Source organism: Protopterus annectens, chromosome 12.part0 (genome assembly GCF_019279795.1).
Source record: "Protopterus annectens isolate FY-2018-M chromosome 12.part0, PAN1.0, whole genome shotgun sequence".
NCBI classification, from domain to species: domain Eukaryota; kingdom Metazoa; phylum Chordata; order Ceratodontiformes; family Protopteridae; genus Protopterus; species Protopterus annectens.
In genome coordinates this window covers 229,926,281-229,946,401 of record NC_056746.1, presented here as the reverse complement: position 1 = coordinate 229,946,401, position 20,121 = coordinate 229,926,281, and the positions used below count along the sequence as shown (strand labels likewise).

Sequence of the window (20,121 nt, the reverse complement as noted above, 5' to 3'; positions counted from 1 at the left end):
CCTTGTCTCCTCGGAGTGGGGACCTTCGGCCTTGGCTGATCGGGGCGCCTTTGAGGTCATGCGGAGCGTGCTAGACCCCGTGTCTACCCCACGGTCGACTTCGTCAGCTCCTCCCTCTTCAGTGCCTGCGGTGGTTTCTACCAACCCCTCGTACCAGACCGTAGAGAGCCAGCCCCTCAGGTTTCCCCATTGGGAATATCCTCTTCTTCCGAGGCTTCTCCTGATCTGGCAGGGGAACCCCCTCAGAAGAGACAGTGCAAGAGGAAGCACAATGACTCCCCTGAGTCTATCACCTCCGACACCGACTTGGAGGAATCTGAAGGTTCCCCTCGGTCCCCCTCTGTGGATGTCTCTTTTGCTGACATCCTTGAAATCCTTAAACAGAGGGGGAACTGGCCCACCCTTAACCCTTCAGAGGACGAGTCGGTCTACCTTGAGGCGTTTGGCTCTCGCCCTTCCACCTCCTGGATGTCTCCTCCCTTTGACCCCCTCATGGAAGTGGTGGCAAGGAAGGCTTGGACGGCCCCTGATTCGGTGGAACCTACCCCAAGGAGGCCGTCAAAATTTATTACTGCCCCAAAAGAGAAACGGTTCTTATCCAAAGGTGTCTCTGTTGATGCCATGGTGGTGGCCGCAGCCACTAAGAAGGAATTAGCCGATTCTTCGGTACCTGTCCATCCTCCTAATAAGGAGTCTAGGACCATGGACAGGTACGGTAAGCGGATGTTTTCCTCAGCGACCTTTGCCATGCGGTCGCTGAACTACTTGTGTCACTTCACCCGTCTCCAGAGGGATTTACTCAAGGATATGGGTGATGCTATGCAGGATCCAACAGCTGAGGGGTTCCAAGACAAAATGAACTCCCAGTTGGCAACCCTGAATTCGATTGTCAACTCCTCCATGCGGCTTATCTCATATGCGGCTGATGGGGCGAGTAGGGCTGCAGGCACAGGTGTAGCTTTACGACGCCATGCCTGGATGCGGCTTTGCAATTTTGCGGACCCTTTCAAGGCGTCCTTCACCAATTCCCCCTTTGATGGCTCAACGTTGTTTGGACCTCAGGTGAAGGATACATTGACTAGGTGCGAGCAGGAAGGTAAGACTCTCTCTGCCGTGGGAGTCCGTTTTCCTACCCCTTCCAGACCTTATCTCAAAGGTCAGAGGGGGGAAATGTGGTTCTACAAACCACAAGGAGTCTCATCTGACGCACAACGTCGATTCCCCTCTAGAGGCAGAGGGGAGAACAATAGACGCCGCCCTAGGGGCAGAGGTAGTCCGCAAAACCAGGGTAGCAGAGAGACTTTCTCTGATAAACCCTTTCAGCATCCCTGAGGAGCTGCCCGGCTGTCCACCTTCGGAGGCAGTCGGGGGAAGATTATCACTGTACCCAAAAGCCTGGCTTTCCCTCACTCAAGACAAATGGGTACAGTCGATCATATCCAAGGGTTACAAAATCCCCTTTATTCACATCCCATCCCAACCCAAAGGATCCCTTCCAGACATTCCACCGAGTCTAAGGGAACAAGCAGCGTTAGAAATATCAAAGCTGCTGTCAAAAAGAGCTATCCAGCCAGTCCCAGCAGACCAGCAGGGATCCGGAATCTACTCCAAATTCTTTTTGGTACCAAAAAAAACAGGGGACTGGAGACCAATACTGGATCTCAGCAAGCTAAACAAGTATGTGAAGAAAACAAAATTCCGGATGGTCACGCTACAGTCCATTCTACCCTTCTTGGGTCAGGACAATTGGATGTGCTCGATAGACCTTCAGGATGCGTACTACCATATCAAAATGCACAGACGCTCCAGGAGGTTTCTCCACTTCAGGCTGGGAGCCAGTCACTACCAGTTCAGAGCCCTGCCCTTTGGTCTCACTACAGCCCCCCGAGTGTTCACCAAATGTATGGCAGTGGTTGCGGCTCACTTGAGACGTCAAGGATTCCAGGTGTTTCCATATTTGGACGACTGGCTCCTTACTGCCACCACCAGGCGTCAACTTCTTCTATCCAGAGACTTCACTATTCAAACTTGCCAAGCTCTAGGCATTTCAGTAAATTTCGAAAAATCTGCCTTGTCAATCTATTACCTTTACAGGTGCCACCTTAGACACAGTTCATCTTTCTGCCAGACTGACAGAGCAAAGAGTATCAGATATCCGCAAACAAGTTTACCTTCTGCTTCAATGCAACAAGATTAAAGCCAGGGTAGTCTTGAAGGTATTAGGACTCATGGCGGCTACCATTACACTCCTCCCCTTAGCTCGTTTTCACATGCGGATCCTCCAGTGGATGCCGTTTTCTCAGTGTTCCTTCCAACAGCTCCCAATGTCTCACATCATCCTGCTAACCCAATCATGCAAGAATCACCTGTCTTGGTGGATGACATCACCTCAAGTTCTCCAGGGCAGACCCTTCATCCCTCCCCCCCAATCGCCACGGTGACAACGGATGCCTCCCTGATCGGGTGGGGGGGCATTATCAGGGCAGGACAGTCCAGGGCACATGGCAATCTTTCGAGTGCCACTTGCACATAAATGTCTTAGAGATGAGAGCAGTGCTTTTAGCATTGCAAGCCCTTCAGGACTCTCTTCCCACAGGGACTAGTGCAATTCAGACGGACAACATGTCCGTAGTGTGGTACATCAACAATCAGGGCGGAACCAAGTCCTACCCCTTATGTCGAGAGGCACTCAGACTTTGGCAGTGGGCGATTTCTTCTCAGTGGTTTCTGATAGCAACGCACATTCCCGGGAAGTCCAACGTGATTGTGGACAAGTTGAGTAGGGCTATTCTCATGCCTCACGAGTGGTCTCTAAAAAAATCAGTGCTGGAAGAAATCTTTCGAAGATGGGGCCGGCCTTGCTGCGATCTTTTTGCTACTCCCCAAAACAGCAAGTGTCACGATTTCTTCACCCTTTTCCCTCTACCAGGCCAACCCACCAGAGATGCTCCAGTCCACAATTGGCCCCGGGGACTTCTGTATGCTTTCCCCCTTTTCCACTGATCTCTCAATTAATTCAGAAAGCTATCGCCTCGAGAGTCACTATGATCCTCATTGCCCCTTACTGGCCTCGACAGATATGGTTTCCATTCCTGCATCATTACCTCTTGGAGCAGCCTTGGCATCTAGACCCAGTGCCAGATCTTTTGACCCACCAGTCGGGCCAGCTGCACCACTCCCTCCAATCTCTCAACCTCACAGCGTGGTTTCTCAGATTCCTACCCTATCCAGGCTTCCCTTAATTTCTCATTCGGTCCGTAACATCCTGATAGCCTCTCACGAGTCTTCTATCAGAAGGATTTACAATAGTAAGTGGAAACGTTTTTCCTTCTGGGCAGCATCAAAAAATATAGACCCCTTCACTGCACCTATCCAGTCTATCCTAGACTTCCTGGCAGAGCTCTTTCATTTAGGCTCTTCCTCATCTACCATTAGAGTACAACTAGCTGCTATATCTAACTTTCATGTAGGTGTCTCAGATTCCAGTATCATGTCCCATAAACTCTGCAAAGCCTTTCTAAGAGGTGTCTTTTTGCTCAAGCCCCCAATCAAAGATCCCCCACCTCAGTGGGACTTGAATTTGGTCCTAGCATCCTTGATTCTCCCCCCCTTCAAACCTGCGGCTTCATGCCCTCTTGAGTTGCTCTCATGGAAAACACTTTTTCTAATAGCCATAACATCAGCTAGAAGGGTATCTGAACTTCATGCTCTTTGCAGTCGTCCTCCTTACTTAGTTTTCCATAAAGACAGGGTGTCCCTCCGGACTAATCCGTCCTTCTTGCCTAAGGTTTCCTCTGAGGCAAATCTAAACCAGACTATCGATCTCCCTGTCTTCTTCCCTGATTATTCCAACAGGTCGGAACAAAAGTTACATTTTCTAGATGTTCATCGTCAACTTCAATATTATTTAGACAGGACTAAACAGTTCAGGAAATCTGACCAGCTCTTCCTATCTTATGCGGAAGGGAAATTGGGCCTTCCAGTTTCTAAAGTTTCCCTTTCAAGATGGCTTACCACTATAATTACCTTCATCTATGAAATCAGACATCAAAAACTGCCTTCAAGACCTAAAGCTCATTCAACCAGGGCATTACCTACATCTGTAGCTTTTCAGGACAGGCTACCAATAGATTCCATTTGTGCAGCAGCCACATGGGCTTCTCCTCATACCTTTATCTCGCATTACAAATTGGATATGGCCTCCAGAAACCGTGCCAACTTTGGTTCCACTGTTCTCAAGAGTCTGTTCCGATAAGCCACCCGGGGTAAGGTGCTAGGGACGCAGTCCCATCCAGCAAGAATGAAGGCGAGATTGACAACTTAACATTGAGAAGTTATGTGCCTACCATAACCTTCCATGTTAGTTGCCTTCTTCTCGCCTTCTTTCTTGCGTCCCACCCTCCTTTCCCCCAGCCTGGACAGACCGATAGAAATTTTTGGGATCTTCCATTGGGGCTTCCTTCCCACATGTTCTACCACCTCTATTCTCCCTTTTATGTTTGTGGTAGCTTACATACAGGTTTATATAGAGGTGGGTTCCTTTTCTCTCTTCTCCATACTATGGAGACCAGAACTACTTGGTTTTAGCTATCAAACGAGATCTGAGTAGTTACTGCCTAGCATTGTGGGATATAGGGGAGCCTCGAGCCGGTGGAATTAGCTCTCGGGCTTTAGTATTGGCCGAGTCGGAGTCGAGGATCGGCTCCGAACCCATCCAGCAAGAAAGAAGGCGAGAAGAAGACAACTAACATGGAACGTTATGGTAGGTACATAACTTTTCATTATTGACCATGGGATGGATAAGGATGATCTATAACCAAATGGGATGGGATATTTCAAGCACCAAAAGGAAAACTGGCTAGGCTTAAATGGCCTGCAAAGGGCAGCTAACCTAGTATTTACCTATGAACCTATAATATAAAAATGTAGAAACTTGAAGAATTTGATTATGGATATAAATATTAGGATACAAGCAGTGAAAACGTTTTTGGTCCTTTCAGTTTTACATACATGTTAGGAATATTTTCATCAACCAGAGAAGATATGGACAATAATTGAAGGAATTTATTTGGGAAGGGAAGAAGGCAGAAGTAAATTGGGATAAGTTGACTCTCCTCCTAGAACAAGATGGTTAAGGATTACATGATTTGTTGTTAAGGCTCATATACATAACACAGACAAAAGTTTATAAATCAGAATGGAAAGGGATGAAAATTAAATGGGAAAGTAAGAGAAATAAAGATAGAATAGGAGTTTGGATTCAGGTCCTTAAGAAGAATAAAAACAACCACACAGAATATTATATTATGTTAAAGTATATTACATTCATAAAGTAGCAGAAAGTACCCTAAGAACTAAGCCAACATGGGAATAAAGAAAAAAGATTTTTACCAATAGAGATGACTGCAAGTAGGAGTATAGAAAATAGGCAAAAGGGGGGTAGACTTTACTTGAGGAAACAAGCAAAGGAATAAAGGTACTAGGAGCAAATAACTAGGGAGAGAAAGATAATAGAGTGGGATAGGCAAAGAGGAAGTTGGACTGTAGGCGAGAGACTCTGTTCCCTACCAGGGAATGATTCACAGTTTCATAGGTAAATACTAGGCTAGCACTCTGTGAACCATATTACACCTACCCAATTTCCTTTCTAAATGTGAGACTCAAACTCTGTACCTTGTGTCTTTGAGCTAAACACCTTAACCATTATACTAATCCCACATACAACATCAGCAATAAAAAAGGAATAAAGGAGTCATACCCAGAATTGTTGAACATGCTCCACCTTAGCAAAACCAAATCTACTTGAGCTACACGCTCTAGGGATATAAACCTCAACACAACAATGAATAGAACATGCTGGAGGGATAGATTCCCTTCGCAGAGACTTCCCTTACTATGGAACAGGGTCCCAATCTACATAAGACAGAGCCCCTCACTATCACTCTTCAAGAGGAACCTTGATGAGTGGATGGATAACAGAAAGTTCACACCGGGGATCACACCAACTACTAGATAGGGGCCAAGGGTACTAGCTGCTAGTACAAAGGTCTGGGGAACTAAAGGGGCGGTGAATACTGCACAACGTGGCTAGGCTAATATATGCCTTCGGGCAGATAGCCCAGTACCAACCTATGAACCTATAAGTGAAATATTGCCTCAGGTAACAGTTTTTAGTTAAGTCTAGAACAGAAGCTGCTGTTAAAAAAGTTAACTAGTAGGTCATTTAAAAATTGCATGATAACTCTAAAAATAAATAAGAGGAAGTTTTAGAAAAAGATTGTGAAAAGAGAATGGAAAGGCAATTTACAAATGAACAACTATAGTAATGTTTGTATGGCTCCCATGTATGCTAAGTCCAGAAGGTTTAGTATTTTTGTGCGGAAGTGTTTGGATAATTATTTTTATATCATAAGCAGACTTCAGATAATTATTCCTTGGGTAGGTAGTAAATGTTGGAGGTGTGATGGGAAGGTGAGATAGGTAAATTGGAATATGTTTTGTGTGGAATGTAACAAGCTGGCAGATGTTAAAAATGTCCAGTAGTGTACTTTGTTAGAAATATCGAGGTAGCAATTTGTTCTTTTCAGCTGGGATACAGGCTGTGAGCTGCCTTGATATAGTAAGGCCTAACTAACTTTATTGCTATTGTCTGCTAAAATGCAATTACTAGAAAATGGAAATTGTAATCGAGATTGTAATCTAAACCAACTGTAATTGCACTACGGAATATTGTAAAAGAGACAAAGGAACTATCGGTGGAATTGCTGGAAAAAGGAAGGGGCAAATTGCATAGTAATAAGTGGAATTTGCTCGAACAATACCTGCAGAAAAGTGTTTATGATGACTGAAGTTTAACAGAAGACAGGGATTGAGCAGTTAATGTAATGTTGGAATAAATGAAAGTCGTCAAACAAAAAGAGGTAGGTCTCACCACGATGTTGCTGAAAATAAAACTCCGTGTCTCCTTATAGCAAAGGCAAAAATAAAATTTTATTCCATAAACAACAATGATAAGCGCTTTCGCATAGGTAATACTATGCTTCATCAGATGAAAGTCGTTAACAAAAAAACTTAAGTATAATGCAATGATAATGTATTTTTTTTAATTATTTTATCTATTTCGTTTGTTTACCAGGGTAGTATTTAATGTATTTATACTCGTGTTTTCAATTTCATAAATAAAACTCTATAATAAGATTTTAAATGTGATGATTCAGTACAGATGTTTAACAAAAAACACTGCACGTTTGACACAGCCTTTAAATGTGAACGTGGATGCATGCCTCTCAACTAACTGTTAAGAATTTCACAGAATACCAACAAGGAAGGTTCAAGGAACTCAACACTAGAAGAAAGACAGCACCAAAAACTGTTCCCAGAACAAACCACGATCCACGAATATGTCACAAAGAACTTCTTTTATTGAAATACAAAACGAAGGTTGAGCGCTTTCATCTACCCAATGTAGATTTCATCAGAAATTTCTGATGAAATCTACATTGGGTAGATGAAAGCGCTCAACCTTCGTTTTGTATTTCAATAAAAGAATTTCACAGAATAGCCTGACTGTTGCATCATTTTTTGTCTGTTCCTCAAATTTTTTTTTTGTTTTCTAACAAGTCATTAAGGATTACAGTCACTAAATAATGTAGACATTTGAATTTCAGACTTCATATCTGAAAGAAAATAGATGGTAATGCAAAACCTGTTACCCCATCAATTAAGTTTATAACAGTAACGCTTAAAAAATGTTCCCGATCCCTCCTCCATTTTTTTAGCTTTGTGCATAATTCTTAAACCAACGGTTTGAGAAATGTGTCTGGAACAGAATGTGCAATGTAATGTAATTTTTAAGAAGTTTCTCACAATGAGGAACAAAGTTGTGATTTGACAAAACATTGATTTAGTACGGCATTTTTAACGGTACTGGCATTGTACTACGCGTTAGCTATAGTAATAAGTGCATAGATAAATGCCAGGCTATTAGTCTGGAGACCATTACAAACCTGGCCAATAACTAGAGGTTAAATCAACCCTTAACAATGATACCAACATGTACAGCCTTCTACTCCTAACACTTTTGCACATACCCAAGACCGACCCATAGCTCCCAAGTAAAGCAGGGACAAATCCAGAAATAATCTGCGACAGTCAGGGACACTTTCAAAATATTAGCACTATTAACGTTAAACATTGATACAATAATAACATGTGAATTAATATACATTTTCTGAAGCAAAATAAGTCTATAACCCTAATTATTGTCATTATTTATAAAGTGTAATTCACCATCCTTTCTCCAAAAGTCGTCAGTTTTAGGAGGGATTAAGAGGAAAAGAGCTAAAATTTCACTCAAAATCAGGGACATTCAGCAAACACACTCATTACACCCAAATGAGGAAAGAAGTAACACTCCAAGTCTCCAACCCCAAAACCGTAGCATATGGAGGAAATACGTATGAAGTCCATCTATCGGAGGATGGCTATTTATTAGCTTTATTTCCGGTTTGATGGTCCACACCTTTTAGTGTACCGACTACTGAGGAAGTTTACACTCTTTGAATGGTATCACGTGCATATTCAATGTTTTGTTTCTCAGTAGTTGTGGCATGGTAAAAGTAAGTTGCACTTTGCGTGTGCGGTGCGGTGGGTAAAAAGTGTGTTAGCATTGTAGCAACTAAGTAAACTGAATTTGATTATGCAGACCAAATTGTAATTGATTTGTGAATTTACTGTATGTTCTGTACAAGCAAGTTTGTAGTTTGGTGCAATATTTAGTTCTGCATATTGTGTCTGATTGCTCTGAATTGTCTGGTAAAATAGCGGCGCAATACTTAACGTTGCTTGTAAATTGCGTATAAGGTTGTTCTACACAAAATAGTATTTAACGTTCTCTAGTATATTTCTTCTCTGTGAGTCTGGGTGTCGTGTTATTGTTTATTTGTATTTTGTGGCCGCTGAAGTTTAGCTGTACACATTTCAGCGGTGGCCGGAGGCGAAAAGCTTCACAATTGCATTAACAAACAGTATCAATTGGTATTTGAAAAATACGTTGCTGGTAAACACATGATAAGGTTAACGCATCTATTAGTGAAAAAAAGTGTTGGGAAGACAGCATAACATTACATTGGTAAATGTCATACTAAACGGCAGATGTACAGTTTATATATTTGTGACGGTATTTAGGTGAAGGCAGACAACAGATAAAAATGCAGAATGGTTGGTTTGTAGGATGACAGTCTGGACATGTTGGTCACACTTTAGTTTTTGGTTCATTATAGTGCTCAGCAACTTAACTGAGTTAACATTATGAGAGACTTGTCATTGGATAGTATTTGAAAGGAAGATGAGTTGGGGAAACAACTGTTTGTGGGAGTAAAGCTTATAACTAGTTCTAGTAGTGTTAAGCTGGAACCAGGACCGGGGTAAAACCAGACAGATATTGGGAAGTGCTGTCTGACATGTGAGGAGTAAACACGTGGATCCATCAACATGTTGAATGAGACAACTGGACCACTGTCCGCCTTTTTGGAGTTTTCCTGCTTGTGGTTTTATGGTTCTCTGAAGCGGTTTACCACAGCGCTGGTTTGGTGTGGATTGTTGCCACTGAAGGAAGGGCACAGTTGAGAGGATCCAGAGCAAATCCTTAGGATACTCTTAGTGTCACAACGTTAAAAAGTGAGTTTGAAACAGCCTATATGAATGTGTGAGACCTGCTAGCATGGTAATTCATGAACCACTGCACAGCTAGGGAGAACAGACCATAGGCAGCAAGCCTTTGTAGCTTGATGTCATAACTGATGGTGTTGAAGGTTTAACACAAGTCCAAAAAAGAGTGCATCAGTGGGTGTACATCAGTTGAGTTTGGTTCACAGCTGGACATAAACCATGTTGAGAGGCAGGAGATTGTAATTAGTAAGGTTTTGCAGGAGCTGCTAACAAATACTTTGCTGAAGGCGTTTGGATAGTGGGTGAGAAGAGCAGATGATTTGATGTTAAGCCCAAAAGAAGATCCATATGTATGCATTGGGACTATTAAGACTTATTTCTTGAGCTTGGGAGCTCAGGCCCTAATGATGGATCAGCTGTCCAGCATTAGATGACAGATTTGGATATTACGATATGTCCGCAATAGAGAAAAAATATTAGTGCTGGTATATGCCATTATCTGCAATCTAATTTTTCTTTATTGTCTTCATTATCTATAGAGGGAATCACTTGGAATTTGTTTTTCACATTTGTGATGTTGGTATTCTTTTTGACAACAGGTTGACAGTGTTTGTGTTACCTTTGTGTCAGGACTTTTCATATGAAAAGTATTACCCAAATCAAGCATTGTTTGTGAGCTTTGGACTTGGGGAATGGTGGTGTATGTGATTTTATTTTCCTGTCTCAATTATTGTAATGCTCTTTACCTTGGACTTTCAGGTGGTCGGTTAGCACTCTGTCAGTGGGTGCATAATTCTGCAGCTAGCTTGCTTGACTGATGCACCTTGTTTGTTGTATCGTATCACCTGTGTGCTGTATAACTTGTATTGGCTGCTAGGTGCTGGTGGATGTATATTTCAAATTTGTAGCTTTACCTCCCATACCGTACACTGTTTGGGTTCTGCCTTCCTGAAAGAGATGTTGAAATTTTATGTTCCTGCAAGACAGCCTGGGTCATCAGATATGGGACTGATGGCTATTCCAGCCACCTGACTTGAGATGACTAGCAGGATCTCTGTCTCATATACTGGCCTAGTCCTGTAGAACTGTCTTCCCAGATTTCTGTCTGAGATAGTCTTTGTTCAAGAGGCCCCCCCAAGTTTCTATCTTTTTATTTGGATTTTTTTTGTGAGCAAAGCAGATATGTATACGTATTTAAGAATCTTGAACCTTTCATTTGGTGTGGGCTGATATTTGTTAATTTTTTTTATTTTACTGCACATCTAATCAATTTGTTTTTTTTTTTTTATTTACTCGTAGTAGTATTTTTTAGCTATGGATGCTTAGATATAAATTCAACTTTAAATAAGTATATAAATAAATGCCCCATGTGACCCACATTTATTTACATTTGCTTGATAGTGGAAGGAGACCTTAAACCTGTCTAGTCTTCCCTTTTAAGTGAATTACACACTTTACTTTCACATGTTCAGCATCTGTCACATCCCTTCCTGAATGTCTCTGAATTTCCCTCCATTGCCCTTCCTGGTGGTCCAGCCCTTGGATTCACAATTTTCACCTTAAAAAAAGTTCTGTATCCCATTTTACTTCTCTGTCCTTTCTGTTCAGTAGAGCACTGTGCATCCATATCATGTCTTGTCTGTCTTTTCTGGTCTCAGTTGAGAAGAGTATTAGTTCCTTCTGGTCTCAGTTGAGAAGAGTATTAGTTCCTTGAGCTATAGTCCTTTTCTTTTATTACCTGCATGCTTCTGGTGGCTTTTCTTTGGATTTCTTCCAGCTTCCTGATATTCTCCCTGTGTAGCCTTTAAAAATGTACACAATGCTCAACATGTGGCCTGACTATGGACCAGTATAATGGAAGCATTACCATGTTGTTTCCTGAGATTTTCCCTTTTGAAGCTCGGCTTTCCTTTAGCTATTGCTACTGCCCTTTTACAAATAGTTTAGGTCATGTGTTATTAATGCTAGAACCTTTTCCTGCTTTGTTGCTATCATTTTCACACTAGAGTTGCTGTGACCCAGGTTCCAACTTTTCAATATAAGTCTTTTTAAATCCTTCCTCAGGCTCTCCCTTTATCTTTCATTGGTAGCCCTAACTTTATGCCATTAAGGAGACTGACCCTGTTTGTATTGTCCCAGATGGCTGACTTTTAAGTTAGTCTTAAAGAATTGAGTGCTTATTTCAGCAAAAAAAAAAGTTGGGTTCTCCCTACCTTTTTGTGTTCTTCCTCAGACGAGAGTTTATACAGAACAACAGGGATCAGGGAGATTTGCCCCCCCAAGACAAAATAGAGGACTGACTTAAAACTTTTTTTGCCAAAATAAGTACTCAGGCTGTTAGGACTCCACGAAATATAGGTAAACACTCTCAGATATGCTTGAAACAAATTCACTGAAGAGTACATTTCCCAGGACTGATCCTTGTGGCACTCGGTCACATTCCTTATTCCTGACATTGTCACTTTTCCCACAGCCTAGCCTGTTTTACCATTTAACCTTGCAGCAAACCACTTTCTTAATCTTGGTTTCTACCCCAACCCCTGCATTTTCCTCATTTAAATTTGTAAGTAGTTCAGTGTAGGGATTAAGTTTTTGCACTTGCTTCTTGTTAAATTTCATTACTCTTCTTTTGGCTCCTCCCTTTAGGGGTCACCACAGCAGATCATCTGTTTCAGTTTCTTCCTGTCCTCTGCATCTTGCTCTGTCACACTAACTACCTGCATGTCCTCTCTCACCACATCCATAAACCTTATCTTAGGCCTTCCTCTTTTCCTGTTACCTGGCAGCTTCATCCTTAGCATCTTTTTCCCAATATACTCTGCATCCCTCCTCAGCACATGGTCAAACCAACATAATCTTGCCTCTCTGGCTTTGTCTCCAAACCTTCCAACCTGGGCTGACCCTCTAATATACTTATTCCTAATCCTGTCCACCATCGTCACACCCAGTGCAGATCTTAACATCTTTAACTATGCCACGTCCATCTCTGATTCCTGCCTTTTTGTCAATGCCACTGTCTCCAACCCATATAACATAGCTGGTCTCACTACCCTCTTGTAGACCTTCCCTTTCACTCTTACTGGTACTCGTCTGTCACAAATCACTCCTGACACTCTTCTCCACCCACTCTATCCTGCCTGTACTCTCTTCTTCACCTCTCTTCCACACTCACTATTACTCTGAACTGTTGATCCCAAGTATTTAAACTTATCCACCTTTACCACCTCTACTCCCTGCATCCTCACCATTCCTCTATCCTCCCTCTCCTTCACACAGCTGTATTCTGTCTTAGTCCTGCTGACCTTCATTCCTCTTCTCTCTAGAGCATATCTCCACCTCTCCAGGGTCTCCTCCACCTGTTCCCTACTCTCGCTACAGATCACAACGTCATCTGCAAACATCATAGTCCACAGGTTTATTTCAAATCCTGAGTTAACACACAACAGTTACAAAGGTCCTTGTCATTTCCCTCTGTTACAATTCAGTGCTTTATTTTGGTAACCTAGAATACCAGCTCAAGCATCAGGCCTTAATAAAAATCCTGTGTGTAAAAGAAAAAAAAAATTATAAATACAACCATTAATCTATGTCAGAAACACTACTACTAATCTCTTTCAGAATGAAGCATACCAGTATCTTATTCATGGCAATTGCCATTGCTTGAGTTCTCTCCTTTAAATGCTGTTACGTATGATGTAGCCATCCACCTCCCCTATCAGAATTGCTGCCATGTAAACAACTTCTCCATTAGCAATAACTACCGTTTTGTTGCTACGTAGTGTCATTAACTAACTTTTGCATACTACCCATTGGAGGGGGGGACAAAATGGCTGCAGTTTTTTTTTGAGAAAAATTTCTATTAGAAATTCCCATATCTAAGTAGTATTAAAAAAAAACAGCTTAAATGACTGTTGATGAACTGCTGTGCTCAAAAGATAGACAGATCCAGGACCATGACCTTCATCCACAACATATATATCATCCGTTACAAAATTAACTGATCTCAAAATACTGTAGCTAAGTGCATGAAGCCTGTGTAGCAAGACATCTGAGTTTTTGTGACCTTATTAAAACCCCCTATCGTAGTCCTCTCTGAAACCTGGTTAATGATGTGCATACAGTGCAATTAAGTTTGTTGGATTAAAGATCTCAGAAGAGGCTACTTGGGAATACGGATCTCCTAGATATTGGTTAGTAAACTTTGCTCCCAAAGAATTTTTCTGACACTTGATTAAAGGTAGATAGTTAAACATTCTTAAAATTAATGGTAATTTAGTTTATGATGTGGCAATTATGTAGAAAAGTTTATTTTTACCTGAAATTAGTATCTTTCCACTCATAGTTAAGATTGTTTACTCTTGCCATAAGCTTATGAGTAACAAATTCCAAATCAAGAGTACCACAAAATGCGGAATCCTTAAGACATTAAATGGATAAGATTGTCAGCTCTATGTAATCTGTAATAAATAGTTTTAAGTGACACAGGTTAACCTTTTAGACTAGAACAGATATTTTATTGTTTGGATTCCGGAAAATAAATTATTTTTTGGGAAAAAAAGAGAAATTGGATGTATGGAAAAAATCTCTGTGTTCTCTCAAGTATTTGGTTGTGTAAATGGAGAATGCAGTGCAGTACTCATTGTGACACTGTAAGTGATTTTTAAACAGTAGGATCATCACCTAGCATATCTTGAACTAACAGAATGAGAGCTTTCATAGCACATAGACCCTTCCTAGTTATTAGGCAGACATTAAGATTGAAAGTTAGGTTGTTGTCCAAGGCTGTAAAACTGAATGTGGTGACAATAGCATGCTGTTAAGTGAATATGGATGTATTTCATAATTAATATCCAAATGCATCATCTTGTTTTTTTTTCACCTGAATGAACACATCATCTAATGATTTCTGAAGAGTATATTTGACATTAGTAATTGTGATTATTGTGTGGGGTCATCTGTGAATTTTCTTAGCTGCATCGGTTTGGAAGTTGAAGCAGCTGAGATCAGACTATTCAACAGAAAAACAGAAAAGGATATAGGACAGAGCTCTGAGGGACTCTAATAAATGTTAAATATGGCTGAGAAACAGAGTTCTTTATCTTAACCAGATGCTCATTCAGATTATTTGAAGTTGACTTTTAGTGATGCCAGGGTGTTGAGTGTGGTTTTATGTGGGACAGATTCAAAAGCTTTTGACACTTGTGACATACCGAAGTATAAAGTGTCCACTGGGATGCTGCTGTTAAGAGAGCCATTTGCTGGTCTTTGAAAAGCAGATATACAAGAGCATCTGGTTGCAAAACCATGTTTGTTGATGTCCTTCTTAATTAGTCTAATTGCCAGGATTAGTTTTAATGGAATTCTTTACTAGCATTTTCATAGGGCACTGCATACTTGCTGGGATCTGTGGCATCACCAGTCCTATAAGAATGATTCCAGCTACTTTATATGATTTGGGTACATATCTCTTGGATAAGTTTAGTTGGTACATGTAAGCCAGACATTTAGTGATAGAATCACTAATCTGACATAGAAAATACCCTTTCAGCCCATCTGAACTTGAAGAAAAATCTCTTTATTGTAAGCAGTGACAGTTGAACCCTTTCTTTCAGAATTGTAGGGCACGCATGAAAATGGTGTCAAACAGTTTGCTATGTCGACTAAGAAAAAGCGCAATAATAGAAACGAAAGTTTTGCAAATAATTCTGCCAAACTACTGACATCAGTGACCAGTTGATCACGGACAGTTAAGGTCAGATTATCTGAGATTTCATGGGAATAACTCCCAGCATGGTTAAAAAAAAAAACTTTGTTGTTGCCATTAGAGTGAGAAGACAGCTTGAGGGTGTAAGCTGACCACACCTTTCATACTTTAGACCTCCAAAAATAACTTTATTATTCTTTTCTTTATTAAAGGATGCAGGGAATTTGTTGTAATCATTCCAGTAGTGGTCCTTTTTATCACAAAGTTTTTTCAGAGACTTGTTCCACTAAAGGAGTAGGTTTTAACACCCTTCTATCTGGGATAACTTTAGATATGATTGTATTAATTTTATCATAAATGTATTTCCATATGAAATATTTCATATGCTATAAGCAGTCTTATTCGTCTAATACCTTATCTGTACATGTATAATTAGCCTGGTAAACTGAAAAGGATGCAGGACATAGCCCTGAGGGACTCTGATAAATGTTGTGTTACTGATGATATTCCAGGAAAAACAGATGGTGTTAGAAGTGCCAAATGGTGGACAGAGTGATGTTGCTAATAATGGTGCTGGGGTGTGGTAGCACAAAAGCTAAGGTGTTATGGTTCCACATAATGAAGGAAATATTTTGGGAGTACGGAGATGTGTTGGGATTCTTTTGTAATTTCAGGCACCTGATAACTTCAGCTATAGTAAGGATCACATTGGTTAACAAAAGATGGCAAAGTAAACCACAGTTTGTACAGTCAGCTGAGATCTGCTATGTGTAAACATCAGCCACGTGAAATGCAGGTTAGGGAAGCTGCTGTTATTTCCTTTTACTTAGGAGGATCTAGAAGTCTCAAGAGTATGCTGTATCTGCATGAAACCTGGAAAACAGACGAAGTACTGATTGAAATTCTCTTGCATGGTTTGGAAGTGACTCTGCTGAAACAGTCATACTTTGAAACTTTTAATAACCCATATAATCAAGGTGTGAGGTGCAAAGGAATAAATGACTGCATCTCTGTGGGTTGTTGTTAGCTCGTTACACCAACTGAAGTGGTCAAAATAGCCAGATCAGCTAATATATTCTCATTAATTTAACATTACTGCATTACCTTGCAAAAGGTTAGTTAGCTTACTTTTACATCTCAAGCAACTCTCCTTTTATAAACACAGAACTTTAATCTAGTGTTTAGACGTTATTAACCCACTCTGAGATGTATGTAAGCTAAGAACCTCATCTTATAATTACAAGAGTAAATGTAGAACACCTGCTTAACTCTCACACACCGTCTTTTACACTGGCAATAGGAGATAAGAGCATTAGGAAAATTGCAGCAGCAAATTAGAATCCTGTATCTGTATATATCAGAAATGAAACATGACTAGTTTCTGGAGAATGTTATTAGCATATTTAAAAAAAAGTTTGGCAGGTGTTACTGTTTGAGATTAGTTATAAACCAGTAACCATAGAGACTCTTTTTTTTCTGTATCTTATGTCCATGGAGTAATTTTGCTATATCTAGCTAGTAAATTTGAAAACCTTAATCTTCCTTTTCTGGTTTTTCTATACTGATCTAATAATATTCTTTGGTCATTTAGTGTTTTCTGCTTTTTATTATTCTGAATTTGGTCAGCTTTCATCTTTTCCAGTATAATTAGTTAAGCTTCTCTTGTGCACTAAAGTGGTATGTAAGCAAAACAGTTAATATTATGTCTTTTACTATGTCTTGTTTACAGTAACTGATGATAACTTAACTGCCAGTCTATACATATTTAGCAAATTTTTTTTTTATCATCTTAAGTGAAAATGAGCAAAACGTAGCTCTTTAAATGCTTTTTTTTTTTTGAACAAGAAATATCTTTATTATCACCTATGATCTAAGCAATTATATATTTATATAAATGAAAACAAATCATATTGACATAATTTTAGTTGCGGACATTATACATCACTTATAATCTGTGCAGTCATTGTCAAGCAATGCATAACCCATTCAAATCCTACCTTCTTTTAAACCTCATTTTTCATCTGCATGTATTGTTCCCACAATTTCCATTTGTTTTCTGTGTAATTTGCTGTTACTCTTTTCTAAAGATCCAATTTCCAGTTGTTTTAACGCTATTACTATATTCATTACTTGTACTACAGTTGGTTTAGACTCCGATTTCCATTTCCTAGTAATTGCTTTTTTGCCAGCCACCATATTTAGACTCGCTCTTTAAATGTTGTACTTCCTTTTGCCCAGGTCCTACCTGAAACCTGGTAATCAAATCAAGTTAAAAGGTGTGTGTATGATGCATATATAAATTTATAGTATGCATATACATGCTTCCTGTGCAGTATGCAACATTATCCAGTTCCTAAAATAAAAGTGAAAAAAAGAGAGGGTCTGGACTGTATGCTTCTGTTGACTATATCATTGATTATAAAGTCCCTGTAGCCTCTTACACTTAAGAGCTGCATTTATGTGTGGATAAAACATAAGAAAGAGCTACTTTGAATACTTCTTCCCTCAGGCGGTTTTTGCCCCATGTCTGCCAACAGTCAAACTCCACTCACACAGACAATGCCAGTTTTTTTCCTCTATTTCAGGCACCCAGAGTGAAGAGTTGTCTAGTGTTGGGACCTTCATCCAGCTTTGAAGGTGCTTTGAGTTCTTACTGGCATGCTGGTCTTGAGAATATCTTAACCCCACCCCCAGATGAGGGAATGTGTGAATCACATCACTGTGGTGGCTCACAATGGCCTTCTCTAGTGATTGCATGCTTCCACCCACATGCTTTGAAGGCTGCCACACATTTTTCTCAACCTCTTGGTGCATGCCACCTGTTTGTAAAAGGAAATAATAGCCCACAAAAATCACAACAACTGATGGGCCAAGAAGGAGCCATAAAGAAGATAGAGTGGACTATTGAGGATTAGAAAGAAATTATGCATGGTTACTATTGTGCAAGAAGCCTAGAATTTCCAGACAAAAGATGTACAAAAAGATTGAGAGAAACAAAAAATACTTGCGCAAGAAAAACTTTCAGAAGCTTCAAATAAAAATTTGTGTTCACTAATATAACATATTTATGAAAAACATTATATAGACCAAGAAACCTTGGGCCTTTTGGGAAAAAAAGCAAATTAGGAAGAGCAAAAATATAAAGAACAAAAGCTAGAGATTTTTGAAAGGTATAAAAAGTATGGACATGAGAAAGAGATCTGATGTGGTGCAATATTTGTGCAAAGGAGAAAGCCAAATTAATCGATGCAAAAAATACAACCCCAAAGATATTTGAAGAGAAATATAGGTAAAGGCATCCAGATATGGAAAATTTCACAATACAAAAAATAAGATTACAAAGAGGGAATATAGAACAGAAATTTAGTAAAGTAGAAGTTTAAAAAAATAGAAGCTGAAGGTATGGAATACCTGTGAAGTGAGGGATTTAGTATAGAAAGTCTAACACAGGTTATATCACAGCATAATGGAACAATGAGTCCCCCAAGTAAGGAGACACAGGAGGAGCAGAGACCTCTGAAGAAATATGGACATGGGAAAGAAAAATAGATTTAATATGATGGAATATTTATGCAAAGGAGAAAGCAAAATTAATCAATACAAAAAGAACAGCAGCAAAGATATTTGAAGAGAAATATAGGCAAAGGCATCCAGATATGGAAAATTGTACAATACAAAAAATAAGAAACCAAGGAGGAACATTAGAAAAAGTGCATTAGTAATGCAGAAGTTAAAGAAATAGAAACTGAGATTATGGATTACTTGCGAAGTGAAGCATTTAGTGTAAAAAGTATCAACTCTGATAGTATCACAGCAGGATAGAGCAATGGATCTCCAAATTAAGGAGAAACTGGTGTGGGAAACATCTGATCAGTTGCCATATGAAGATACTTTGGAGCTTTCTATAGGAAACCAGTATAAAAGTTCAGTTGGAGTTGCACAGCAAGGAAAGGAACAGGAAACTGTGGCAACTCTAATGCAGTCAGTGTTGTGGAGCAATAGGCCAGTGAGCCCCCATATGAAAGAGCAACAGATGACACAGGATGAAACTGAAGAGAATGTGGCACAGGAAGATGCTCTGGAACTTTCTGTAGAATGTTCAAGGAAGTGGAGACCAAAGAATGTGCCCTCAATTTAGAAGAAAATTATCTAAGAGAAGAGTTTGATTTGATGGAGATTGACAGACCTGTTAAGATCAATGAAAGAAATAGACTACAGAAAATCAATAAAACCCCAAAAGTTAAAAGTTTGATAATACAAGTGCATATGTAATAAGGACTGTTCATAAAGATTCATGTGATATGACAGAAGTAAATAGGATATATTAGTCTGCAGTTAAATTAGTAACACATAAAGCCTTGCCACAAAAACACAGGGCAGTAAGGGAAAGGAAGGGGAGAAATCAAATGCCATTATGGAAGTAACAAATAGAGAATGCAATTAAGACAAGAAGTGTCACTGTTGTATAGAAGAAGGAGCAGATCAACAAAAACACTTGGAAAGATAGACGTGATGAAAGCAATGTGCAGTATCAGAATAGATCAGGATGTATTGTGCACTATCTCAAATAATAAACTAAAAATATCAGCACAGGCAGAAAAACCTAGATGATGTGCAGGAAAAATATAAAGGAAAAGTACTAAATAAACAACTTATTGATGACCCAACAAAGTTCTATAGAGAATTGGGAAACAAGGCAAAATGAACAGAAACACCACCAGAAAAAGAACTAGATACATTTTTGAGAA

At 39.8% G+C, this 20,121-nt stretch overlaps 1 protein-coding gene across 1 annotated transcript in view; it reads left to right on the top strand.

The window, feature by feature from the left end:
- The first annotated feature begins 8,543 nt into the window (after positions 1-8,543).
- TELO2 (telomere maintenance 2) overlaps positions 8,544-20,121 on the top strand; it is a 1,490,787-nt gene continuing 1,479,209 nt past the window's right edge. Inside the window, exon 1 of the mRNA XM_044089295.1 lies at positions 8,544-8,618. The gene's annotated coding sequence lies outside the window, so the exon portion shown is untranslated. The remainder of the gene's footprint in view (positions 8,619-20,121) is intronic.